This window comes from Agrilus planipennis, unplaced genomic scaffold (assembly GCF_000699045.2).
Source record: "Agrilus planipennis isolate EAB-ADULT unplaced genomic scaffold, Apla_2.0 scaffold20, whole genome shotgun sequence".
Lineage (NCBI taxonomy): Eukaryota > Metazoa > Arthropoda > Insecta > Coleoptera > Buprestidae > Agrilus > Agrilus planipennis.
This window is the reverse complement of record NW_020439516.1, coordinates 508,771-522,020: the sequence shown is the minus strand read 5'-3', so window position 1 is coordinate 522,020 and position 13,250 is coordinate 508,771. Positions and strand designations below refer to the sequence as shown.

At 35.7% G+C, this 13,250-nt stretch overlaps 1 long non-coding RNA gene across 1 annotated transcript in view; it reads right to left on the bottom strand.

Annotated features, from left to right (window-relative positions):
* Positions 1 to 334: 334 nt before the first annotated feature.
* Positions 335 to 13,250, bottom strand: part of LOC108738477 — a 66,471-nt gene continuing 53,555 nt past the window's right edge. Inside the window, exon 4 of the long non-coding RNA XR_003232076.1 lies at positions 335 to 2,065. This is a non-coding gene — a long non-coding RNA (uncharacterized LOC108738477). The remainder of the gene's footprint in view (positions 2,066 to 13,250) is intronic.

The following is a 13,250-nucleotide window of genomic DNA, read 5'->3' as shown; positions in this document are numbered from 1 at the left end:
TCTTCAATTTCGGGAACAAGAATAAGTCACAGAGGGCATATCTGGGATCTGGGGAATACGGTGACTGCGGCATTATTAGTGAGTTGTTTTTGGCCAAAAATTCACGCACAAACAACGATATTAAGCAAGGGCGTTGTCATGGTGCAAAAGCCAATTTTTGTTCTTCCACAAATCCTGACGCTTCTGGCGGATTGCTTCGTGCAAATTGCGCATAACTTGCAGGTAATATTCTTTATTGACAGTTCTAGCCTGTGCTGAAAAGTCATGATGCACCACGTCCCAGCAATCGAAGAAAACTGTAAGCAAAACCTTACCATTCGACCTAAGTTGGCGCGCTTTTTTCGGTCTTGGCTCGTGCGGCAGCTTCCATTGGGATGATTGAGTTTTAGTTTCCACGTCATAACCATAAAACCACGATTCGTCACCCATTATGAACCTCTGGAGGAAACTTAGGTTGTCGCGGACAGAGTCCAGCAGCTCCAAAACAATGTTAATGAGATGCTGTTTTTGGTCGAAATTGAGCAATTTTGGTACGAATTTTGCGGCGGCCCGCTCATACTCAAATCATTGGTAAAAATTAAATGGCAGGAGCCAGTCGATATGTTTAAGTTTTCAGCAACTTCTCTAACGGAGATTCGACGATTGACTAGTACTAATTTCTTCACTTCATCAATGTTTCGGTCTGTTGTTGACGTGCTCGGGCATTCTTCTGTCTTTATACGTTAAAAAAGTCAATAAAACGAAGAGTAGAATACATAATTGTTTTTTGACTAAATACCTCCTTTATTACATAAAATAAAAAAAGTTTTTCATCGCTGAATTGCTTTTTTGTTTGTAACATTTTTTTATGCCATCGTATCCATCAGTTGGAGCAGCAGCAGCTAATATTTACAAAGCAAGACAACAATTAATTTGGAATTTAATAAAAGCTGAAAACTATTCGCTCGCAACATAGTTCGCTAATAATACAAAGCAATTTGGCATATTTGCTTTGTAGTTTAATTACTTTTTGATTTTACTCGCACGACAGATTCTCATTTGTTTTAATATAACTGCACAGTCCATTTTCGCCCATGATACCATCGTACCATCTATTAACTTCGTCAAACATTTGGTAATTTTATCGATCACAGGAAATAAAACAAAATTATTATTTGTATAAATATTTGTAGGTTTTACTGTAATAGACACCCTTTAGAGTCTTGTGACAACCCTTAACACCGATTGGAAACACCCTCCGCTTTTTAAAGTTATGGAGCTCAGAACCGTCGTCACAGTTGCCTTGATCTCTTCTACGGCGTCATGAGGAATACTTTTAATGTGAGACTTCATTTTTAGAAAGAGAAAAATGTCGCACAGGGCTAATAGTTAACGATGTAGGATGTTCTAGTTTCAGGGAAATGCGAAGATTAGCTCAGGATGGGAAGGAGTGGAGATGCGTGACCAACCAGTCTTAGGATTGACGACCTTATGATGATGATGATGATGGGGCTAAACCCGGGCTGAATGGGGAGAAGCGGTAACGTGTGAATACCTTTTTGGCCAAACACTCATAGACAATCAATGAACAATGCGCGGGTGCGTAAAGAATCCAGCCTTTCTCTGCAAATACCGGCTTTACGTGGAAAATGCGTGACTCCAACCGCTTCAGGGTGCTGACATAGAATTGTCCGGTCAGTGTCTGACCAGAAGGAACATACTCACGATAGGTAATGCCCAGTATATCAAAACAAATAGTCTTTCATCCTGGAAATGCTTGGCTTCGTTAGACGCTCTCTCTCTTTCCTCACTTCTACTCACTGCTCTGACGCAGGAGTTTTAGGGAGACGTTCACTCCCCTGTACATTTTCTTCTTATTTTTGGATGATTTCAGATTCTTTTTAAGCCGATTTAATTAAAAATTGTATCACGACACGTTGTGGAGATGGACGATTCCATATCCTATGAAGGAAACGCAATGTCCAATGCATTTTTGAAAAAAATCATTTGAATGTTACTGGAAATGAAGACTCAATCTTACTAAATCCATGAGTTCAAAGTTCAATAAATCCTCTTGCCTAAATAGCTGAAATAAAAACATAAACTGCAATGAAGCTACTTTAAAAAAAGAATCCCCTAATATTCCATTCGTATATAATATTTATCTAAATGAATATTGCCTGCGTTAGGAACGTAAAATTAAAAAGTTTCTTAAATGTTTCAAATATTTTACTAAAGGTTTTCAGTTATTGACTTTCCTCTATTAAAGCCTAAGATTCTGTTTATTAGTCAACGTTAAGAAAACACTAAGCAATCAAAGCTACAACCAGTTCTGAAGTATTCTATAACTTTGTGACCTCAGGACTTTAAAACGTTTGAAATAAAGTATCGACAGAAGTTGTCGTATTGATTATAAAGCTTAACTCATGTGCTAAAAACACATTCTTGAAAAACGAGTTTCCATTATTTTCCTTTCACTGCTTGTTACCGGAAAGGACTTTAGGGAAAGCCTTAAGAAAAAGACAAACACAAAGCACTATAAACTTTCTGTTTTGGTTGAATGAAGGACAGGGCCAGGGGCTTCGTGGAGCGATGAACGCCACGTTTGTTTGATTGTCTATGGGCAAATTGATTCGACTAATGCAAGGGTAGCAAATCGGTCTTTAAGGCAATCGGACAACGAGTGCATTTACGGTGAAACGACATCAAAATTTATATCTACTAACCAATAGTAAGAACATTTTCATTGATAACATCAAAAAACGAATAACAATTAAAATTAATTAATTTTCCATGTAACGTTATGGACACACTTTCACCATTTTTAGTCAAATTGTCACGGTAAACTTAATGGCAGCGATGAGCAAAATTGATCTTGTAAAAAAATCAAGACCAATATCAAGACCAAGACGGAAGGGACAAGGCCAAGATTAAAACTAAAAGCGAACGAACAAGACCAAGACTAAAACCAAATCCGAATGAATAGGACTAAGACTATCATCAAGACCGAACGAGTTAGGTCAAGACTAAACCCAAGACCGAATATACAAGACCAAGACCATACTTAAGTGTACCAATGTTTGAAAAAATTGAGTAAGTGTTTTTTGTTTTTATGTCTGGACAGCACACGGTTGAAATATATTTATATATAAGCAAAACCAAAATCACTATACTTCGTTTACTTTCTGTAGGGATGTGACCTTGAGTATGACCGGCGCAAAGTAGAAAAGAACAGCACTAGGTCAGAAAAGGAAGGAGACAACTGTCAGCCAAACTCTTAACCGCTGAGGAACGAATAATCCGTACAGTACTGCACGGCAAATTGACCATTTTATCTACTACAATTGCATTGCTCAAGTGAGCTGTTATTGGTACCATTTACTACTGAAAATATCAACGAGATGTTTATTTATATTTGAAGACATATTAAAGGCTTTAACGCTTGTTTTCGATTCGCACTACTATTCATGATTGAACAAAACTTTTCGCAGGTACTGTATGAAAAAGTATGTTTAATGAACAAGAGTCGAGAGTATAATGAACTTTTTCCTCCCTACCTACGATTTTGCCAGCGCGCATCCAAGACGTTGGAAGGGACACATCACTAAAGAAAGTAAATGAAACATACCAAGACTGTTCTGCTGACCACTACTACACACTTAATGGCATTTTTGGCAATCATCATAAGACCGTCAATCCTAAGACTGGTTGGTCACATGCACCTCCACTTTTTCCTATTCTGAGCGAATCTTCGCATTACCCAAAAACTGGAACATCCCACATCCTTAACTATTTGCGAACAGTAATCTAATGTAGGTCTACCTCTACTCCTGTTTCTGCCTCTAATATGTCTCTGACTAGCCCATCATGCCTGAGAAGGTGTCCTACCAACCTATCTCACCTATTTCTTAATGACTTCAATTAGAGTCCTCTGTTCTCTTATTCTTTCTAGTGCCTCTTTTTTTTTTGGTAATATAAAGAATTAATTTTACGGATCTTCTATAAACAAAAATGGAAAATAAGTTATTAATGTTGAATATTGTCACTTAATTAACTTCTTTCCAGGTTATACCTCAATTGCTTAGGTAGTGTATATAATCGGAAAGCGCCCCAATTTTAAGTTATCAATTTAAAAATTTAGAACAGTAATTAATTAAAGCATCTTATTATGCACTACTAGGGGTTATCCTGGTTGATGTTTAATTATAGTTAATGTGATTTCGATTTCAAATCCAATCACCACACACACTAACTAATTCCGAAGTAAATGTTGTATGAAGAATTGATAAAATTTAATTGAAAATTTGTATGTTTCAGATGATTAAAATTCAAACGTAATATAAGCAATCAGAGCCAAAATGGATTCAAATCTCTTTATTATCTAATGACCACTGCCAAACGCTTCGATCTAAATTATCGGGCTATATGAGGACTAGTTTGTAACAGTCAATGAAGACTAATATACGGTGTGGACTTATTAAATAGTAGGTAAAAATTAATCGAGACAATTACCACTAAATATAATTAACCAAAAAATACATACAAAGGTATTAATTGGACTAAGTGTCCTGGATTAAAACTAATAAATAAATAATTGGGTACATTCCATTTGGTGACAAACGGACAGTATAATTAAATACTAAAATTTAGTACCTATTGTAGCGAGCACGAGTGTGTTTGTGTGCGATCGGGCACACGTGTGCGTGAACGGTTTATCGATTCGCCGACTAGCCGCGGACGCCTTTGTTCATGTGTTAAACAGCAGTTAAACACTTCAAAGAAAAAATAAACTATCCGGATGTCTCCAAAAGGTTCCAGAAAGTAAACAAAAGAGCATTTAAAGGAACAGACGATCGCCGAGAAAAGAAGAAATAAATCGACCGTTGCAGAAGTGAATCCAGAAATAAATTGACTGTGATAGCAGTGAAATAAATAGCGCAGTGAATAGTGAAATATCAACAGTAGTGTAAATAAATAGAAGAATTCATAACCTAAGTTTAGCAGAAGTGAATCCAGAAATAAATTGACAGTGATAGCAGTGAAATAAATAGCGCAGTGAATAGTGAAATATCAACAGTAGTGTAAATAAATAGAAGAATTCATAACCTAAGTTTAGTAATAATTAAATAGTGTTTGAAGTTCTTTAGTAATTAGTGTAAATAAATAGTTTTTGTCGTTATCAGTCTTAGAAGTTAATTTTGTTAAACCCACGAAAATTACACTATGTTACTCTCTGACCTTCTTAGTACTTCTACATACATACATATAATAACATAGTTACCTGCACTATATTTGTAAACTAGTATGTGTGTCTTCGATAAAGCTGTCTCGGCATTTATTCACGCTCAAAGCTAAAATGCATTGTTTCACGAAGTAACTATTGTTTTGTGAAAGCCTTATCCGTTTCGCGGAATCCACTATTCATGTCCTGAAAAGATTCGTATTCACGCGTCATGTTTTGATTTAAAGTTGTGAAATTCACCATTGCATCGTATGAAACAACAGAAAGCTCTAACAGTTGATGTTTTGTTAAAATGGAAAAACTACTAAATAAGTACGTACCCGTAGGAAAAATTTCCATTCTATCTCCATTAAAAAAATTTCATTTAATTACACCACTAATAATAATTAATGGTAATAAATGGAGAACTGTCAATGGGATGAATAGAATTTCCACTAGAATTCTAGTGGAAATCCCATTCCCGAACTCAATGGGATTTCCGTTACTGAACGCAATGGGTTTTCCGTTGCGTTCCATTGGAACTTCCATTCCTGAACCCAATGGAAATCCTAGTGTCAATTATTTATTTCTTACCTTTAATTATTGTTAGTGGTAATTAAATGATATTCGTTTTAATCAAGATGAAATATGAGGTTTTTTTACAACTTGCTTTGACAATCACATTAACATCAGCACGTTTTTCTCCATTTTTTTTAATAAGTTCTAATCATCTCAAACAACATCTTCTCCATTTTTACGTACCCAATTGTTTTTCCCTTTATATTGAATGGTTGTAAATAGAATTTATAAATTTTGCATTGGTTCCCATTGAAAATCAGTGGAAAATTTAGAAGAAGAATTATTGTAAATGGGAACAATTATTTTTCCATTTATGCCAAATGGGTTTGAATGGAATTTACAAATTTTCCATTGAATCCCATTGAAGTTCAATGGAAATTTTTCCTACGGGTACATACAGGAACAGACGTTAACTACGTTATACCATCATATGTATAAAAGTTATGTATTCCAAATCTATTGAACGGTCTTCAAGAACCATTCGTTTTCAAGACCGAACATTTCATCGCAACATTAATAATTCTTGCAATTCGTACTTGTTAATCCAGGGCATAAATAATCCACGTCAGCATCCTAGTTGTGGCACTCTCTCCGTTCCATGTCAGAAATAAATAATCGTTTAATGCGGAAACCTCAAAATGGTATTCAAGGATTTTAATGGATTTTACTTATATAGATTAATTTTGATTCAGCTCTCAAACTTGCAGCAGTCCGTGCTGTATACTTCATTTACTTTCTCTAGCGATTTGCCCCTTCCAATGTCTTTGATGCGCGCTGGCAAAATCGTAGGTAGCGATGCAATTATCGTGAATAAGATGGCCAATTTTCCGTGCAGTATTGTACGGATTATACGCTCCATACCGGTTAGGAGTTAGGCCGAGAGTTGTCTCCTTTCTTTTCTGGCCTAGTGCTGTTCTTTTCTACTTTGCGCCGGTCAAACTGAAGGTCACATCGACATTAAATCGATTCTTAACATGAAAAGAAAAGAAAACAAAACTGTGATAAATTGGTAAAAGTATCCGCGACCAATTGGTGAACTGATGCTGTCCTCAATGGGGTCTAAGGGTCATCGTCATTGTCGAAAGTAACAAAGAAAATTGCTAAGAAGTGTGAATATAATTTATGTTATTGGGGCGGTTGAAGAAAAGTGGACGTACTCAATAACGACTCGTTTTCTTTGGCGTTTCAAACTAAATATATCTACGTATACTTATTGCGATTATGTAAGTGAGGCATCGGTAAAATCGTTTTCGTCAGCTTTTGATAAGTAGATAATATAATCAAGTAAGCCACGCAGAAAATGAAACATTATCCAATTTACCGCATTCGTCATGTAACCAACAGTACTCTGCTTCCTACTCACTGGGCAAATGTTTACTCAGAAAATTGTTAGACCTCGGGGGTAGTTGAGCATCTGGAATTTGTCTTCAATAAATAACAAGAGCAACAGCGACGGGGGAAATACCGTTTGTAGAAACTGCCCGAAGCCAAAAAGGTGACGTTCGGAAAATAAACTACCAAGTCTTAGAAGTAATCAACAACGAAAATAAACCGCAGTTCAGCCAGCGGAAATGTTTTCTTCGATAGATTAGCTACCGATTGTTTTATTTGAAACTTGGAACTTCCTTCAGAGGGATGAAAGGTACAAAGTTATGAATGCTTACTGATCATATATATACGTACTGTGAAGGTCACAAACGTTTGCATGTAGGTACCATCTAGAAACAAATAGATACTTCATTTACTTTCTCTAGAGAGTTGTTTCCTTCCTCTTCTGGCCTAGTGCTGTTCTTTTCTACTTTGCGCCGGTCAAACTGAAGGTCACATCGCTACAGAAAGTATACATTGAACCTAAAGAAATGTAGTTCGTATTTGTGGAAAATTGTTTATAAATATGAAACTATTTAACGAATCCATGAAGAAAAAGGATCATCGTACACCTAGGCCACTAAATTTTAACAAAATTTACTTCATTCTTGAGATGTCCTCAAACTGCAACATTTCCTCCATTGTATTTTCAACGGTAAGTATTTTCCGACCATATCCATTAGTTAGTATTATAAAGTCAAGGAAAACATCTACTTCTGTAATGTGATAGGAAAGTACCTACCTGATATTCCACTCCGTTAAAAGAAGACGCTTGTAGCAGAAATGAAACTCGTGAGTGTACCATTGTTTGATACTAACTTTATTATCTAAATGGATCTAATCTAAGTAAGAGGATATTAAATTCACTTGATGAAATTGCAAGCCGAACTTGTTGTACCTAATGAACTTTATCAATGTAACTGGTACGAGATATCTAAGCTTTGCTCAACAATAGGGAGCCAGAAAGTTTAAAGCAAAATCTGTAACACTTGGACGAGCATAACGGACAACTTCATATTAAATTTTAGCAGAAAATAATTTCGTCTAACGGATCTGGAAGCGAACTGAACGTTGATCGTCTTCATATTTCTGAATTTCATAATAACAAATAAGCTTCATTACTAAGGAAGACATTTTTTAAAACTGTAACATCAACAAGTGATGATTTAAAAACGTCTTCTCAACAAAAATATTCTCCTGTAATCGTAAATAAAAACTTGATCTTTAGAAACTAAAAACTTCTAAGTAATTGTTAAATTGTACTAGCATTATAAACGTATGCCTGAGGCACCAATCGATACGACGCGGTGGCACCTTTACATCTTTGAAAGTTAACAGTCACAAATCGCACTCAAAAACTCCTACGATAATATTACGGAAATTTTCTGGAAGTATCAGGGATATTCGATAATGTATTGATAGCGATCCAACAAAGGATAATCGATTTAAGGCATTTAATATAAATAATTCGAATGATAAATCAAAATATCATAAGTTAGATGTAAACACAATTGAGATAAACGATCCTACTGTACTATTTTGTAAAATAAATTGCTTATATACCTACAAGACCTGTTATTTTAAATAAATATAGAATTTAACTAAAAGACTTATTAATGTAGATTAACAAAATACTGGTATGCAAGGGAAGAAAAAGTAGGGAAAGAGTGAATATAAAGATAGGAGACGAAAAATTAGAAGAAGTGGCTGATTTTAGATACCTAGGAAGTTAGATAAGTCAGGATGGAACGAGTAGTAGGGATATAAAGCAGAGAATAGAGCAGGGTCGTGTCGCCTTTAATAAAAAGAAGTCACTTCTATGCTCGCGAACGGTTAATTTAGAAATTCGGAAAAGGTTGTTAAAGGTATATGTTTGGAGCACGGCATTGTACGGGTGCGAAACATGGACAGTGGGCGCAGCGGAAAAGAAAAGGTTAGAAGCGTTCGAAATGTGGTGTTATAGGCGGATGATGAGGGTAACGTGGGTAGAAAAGGTTAGAAATGAAGAGGTATTGGAAAGAATAGGAGAACAGAGGACTCTATGGAAGTCAATAAAAAATAGGCGAGATAGGTTGCTAGGACACCTTCTCAGGCATGAAGGTCTGATCAGAGACATATTAGTGGCAGAAACAGGAGTTAGGAGGGGTAGAGGTAGACCTAGATTAGATTACTGTTCGCAAATAGTTAAGGATGTGGGCTGTTCTAGTTTTAGGGAAATGCGAAGTTTAGCTCAGGATAGGAAAGAGTGGAGGTACGTGTCCAACCAGTCTTAGGACTGACGACCTTATGATGATGATGAACAAAATTATATGTATGCTAGCTTTCCCCCGCGGCTTCGCCCGCAGAAATTTTTTAACTCTCAATTCACAGCTACAAAGTTTTAATTGTATGTTATGTCGACATCTTAGATTTCAAATACAAACGTAGTAGAACATTTCATCCTTAAGGGTCCTACGCATAAAACATACCCCATGGAAATGTTGCAACTTTCAAGTAAATTCAACCACAAATAGAATATGTCCAATTGCAACCTCTTTTCACCACCCCTCTTAAAATGCCGAAGTAGGTGTCTGATTTTATGCTTATAAAGATAAAAAGTTTCATGTAATTCTGACCAAAGACAAAAGTGGCAAAATTTATAACATGTACAACAAAAGATAAATTAGTCAAATCGGTTGAGCCGTGCTAAAGTGATTCACTTGGCAATTCCCTAGAATTAATAACTAGAAACAGTTTTTACGTTTTTCTGGACAATTTTTCCAACTTTTCTCTTAATGAAAACCTTCCTCGGACATTAACGAATAATTTCAAAAAAAAAATCGAAATTGGTCTAGCCATTCTCGAGTTTTAACAACAGATTTAGTGATCCATTTTTATATATACAGATACGTCATAAAATAGTTTTGATAACCCAAATATAATAAAATCGGAAAACATTAAGCATCAACTTTTGTGACATGAATTAAATTCTGAACGACTTCACTACGAAATTGTGTCAACAGCACTACTGCCAAATTTGGTTGGGCTGGATCAATACCAGGTTGGTTCTATCTCTCTTACGGGTTTACCCTTAAAATTTCACTCTTCATAATAATGCTCTTAAAAAGGTCTCAAAGCGCGGAACCGCAAGTTGAGAGCACAACTAGAGGAAATGACGAGGCGTGTAATTCTACGTACGAGTACTTCTAACAGCACTTGATAAATATACGTACATCTATAAATATACTAGGTTGAATTTTAAAACAAAGAAATTTTACTTTTTACTGTAATTTATATAAAACACTTATCCGAAACAGAATTATTGAAAATCCATTGAAAGCGTCTGTAAATAGTACTTAGTCATAGATACGTATTCAGCCAAATAAATTGATGCGAAAATTTAAAGAAATTTGTTCACAGAATACAGACCACTTCGAATTATTTTATTCGATTAAGCTAACGTGCTTATCACGTTGAGGTTGGCTACGCCGGGATTCGTTTTCAGCAAGTAGATATGCAACACAAGTGGACCTTTTTGGAGCATACGTAATCCTAAAATGTAGCATCGTGCCACAGATGACGTTTACTGCGCCATTTACAGTATTTTGTTCACATTCTTACTAATATTACCCGGCTAGAATTTTGAGGGGAGTGCAAGTAGAGTCCCTAAGAAACTGTTCACTTTTACATATGTAGCAACGGTATAACACATATTGTTTGTTTACTTTCGTCACTAACATTAAGATAAACCATTTTTTGACGTGACAACGTCTTATAATTCGATGGAGCCGGCTGCACGCACGAAAAAACATGACTCATGCGGCGTTACCTCGCTCTGAGGCGTTCCATTTAAGGCTTGAAGTGCAAGCGAGAGCGCGGAACGAGCGACAAAGAGGCACAATCGGCCTCCGCGTTCGGCAGCGTTCGACATCTGTCTCTCTCCTAATTGAGTGAGCGATGCGTCCGCGTGGACAGCTGCTATACAATAATACATTTCCATTTACCTCCTTCTCTATATCCATACAAAATATCTATCAAACAAATAAAATTAAAATTTTCTTTTGAAAAATGAAACCATTCCATCAGTATTTTCTTGTGACGTTGTCACGTTCAACTGTCGTCAGTAAACCGACTTTACAGACAACCGATTTTTTATCAACATCTATGATTTTACAGGTAGTAATATTTTCATTGTCTGCAGAAGGTACAGGTACATTTCTAAATATTTAGCATCGCATGGATACGTAATATGAAGGGTTTTTCTTTTGCGTAGTAGCTTTCAACAAATTTCAATACAATTTAAATCTCTAATTGGAGCAATATATACATATACTACTTATTTATAAAATTTGTTTGCTCTTAAGTAAGATTGTGTTATTGGGCTCTTTTGTAATACTTTAAATTGCAATCGTTTTACTGTTGATAATAGTAATATCAGGAAGTACACTTGTTGGTTCGTTGCAAATGTAAAAGATTTCATTGAAACGACGACATAATTGGGCAAGGGGATTGCTACCATTTTTATATTTTTTTTTTTCATTTTTTCGAGAGTATTTTCAAACGGATTTGCCTCATCGAGCCCCAAAGGGTAGATTGTAGATAATTATAAGTTTATACCTCTGTTATGTTTGCCCCTTAAGACCCACATGAAAAACCCATAAGCCAATCCTCATTTTAGTATCACCAATAGTCGGATATAAATGTAAAAGTAAATGTGTTTGTTTGTCGGCTTTTCATGCCTTAACTACTCAACTGATCATCCTGATATTTTGTAGAGACTTTGTCAGGTGTACAGAAAAGGACATAGGGCACCTTTTATCCAGAATAAAAGTTCTGTTCCCGACGGATAGTAAAATTAGTTTCATGTAATCGATTTCACGCCTTTATTACTAAATCGATCATCTTAAAATTTTGTAGACACATTATCAGGGGTACTGGAAAGGACATAGGGTACCCTTTATCCAGAAGAAGAAATACCGTTCCCAAGGGATAGAGAAATTAGTTTGATGATGACCTTTGACACGTATTTGGGATACCAACGCAAGCGGAACCGCGAGTGATTCTAGTTTTCTATAATTTTCCGTTGTCTAGACTCTATAGCGATAGTATTTGCAATGACAGATAGTACTATCAAATTTAGAAAGTTATGAACGTTCAAACTTGCACCATATGCCCAAATAATCATTTTGGATATGCATCTTTTAGCATAAGTTTGCGTCATAATGATTATTATTTTCGAATTTTGTAATTTTGTTTCAGTAAAAATATAAATTTTAGACAATGAAGGCAAACTAGCATTGAACGACGCTATAATCCCTGTTTCGTATGTGTGCATCTAGAGCTCGTTGCACTCGCCGTTCGTTATACGTTACGGACTTTTTCTATTTGTTGAGGTTTTTCAATGAACATTTCCTCTAATAGCCGTTAATCCATCTTCCATGCGGTTTGCTTAATCCTAGTCGGTGGCCGCTGCGATTCCGTTTTAGAAATATTTTCTCCTTTTTCTCTTAGCCATCGAATAAAACCCGTTCCTGAAGATAATCTTCATTGCCTCCATTAGGAAACGCTAATTGCTCACAGACGTTAATCGCATTTGATATTCAATTATGAAATTTTCAGGTTAAAAAATGTTTTAATGATTCGAGGTAGATCCGTTTTAGTTTTGATTCATTTATAACTAAGTAACTAGAAGCATTGCATACATTATTTTTATTTATTATTACTTTTGTATAAGTTGCACCCTATGGAATGTAATTTTATCAATTATAAGCTACGGCGGTCGACGATGATGAAAGTAATTTTTTCGAGGAGCTTCCCAAATGGGTATACTTCATGTACTTGCCCTAGCGATGTGCCCCTTCCGATGTCTTGGATGCGTGCTGGTAAAATCGTAGGTAGGGAGAAAAAAGCTCATTATACTCTCGACTCTTGTTTATTAAACATACTTTTTCATACAGTACCTGCCAAAAGTTTTGTTCAATCATGAATAGTAGTGCGAGTCGAAAGCAAGCGTTAATGGCTTTAATATGTCTTCAAATATAAATAAACATCTCGTTGATATTTTCAGTAGTAAATGGTACCAATAACAGCACATTTGAGCAATGCAATTGTAGTGGATAAAATG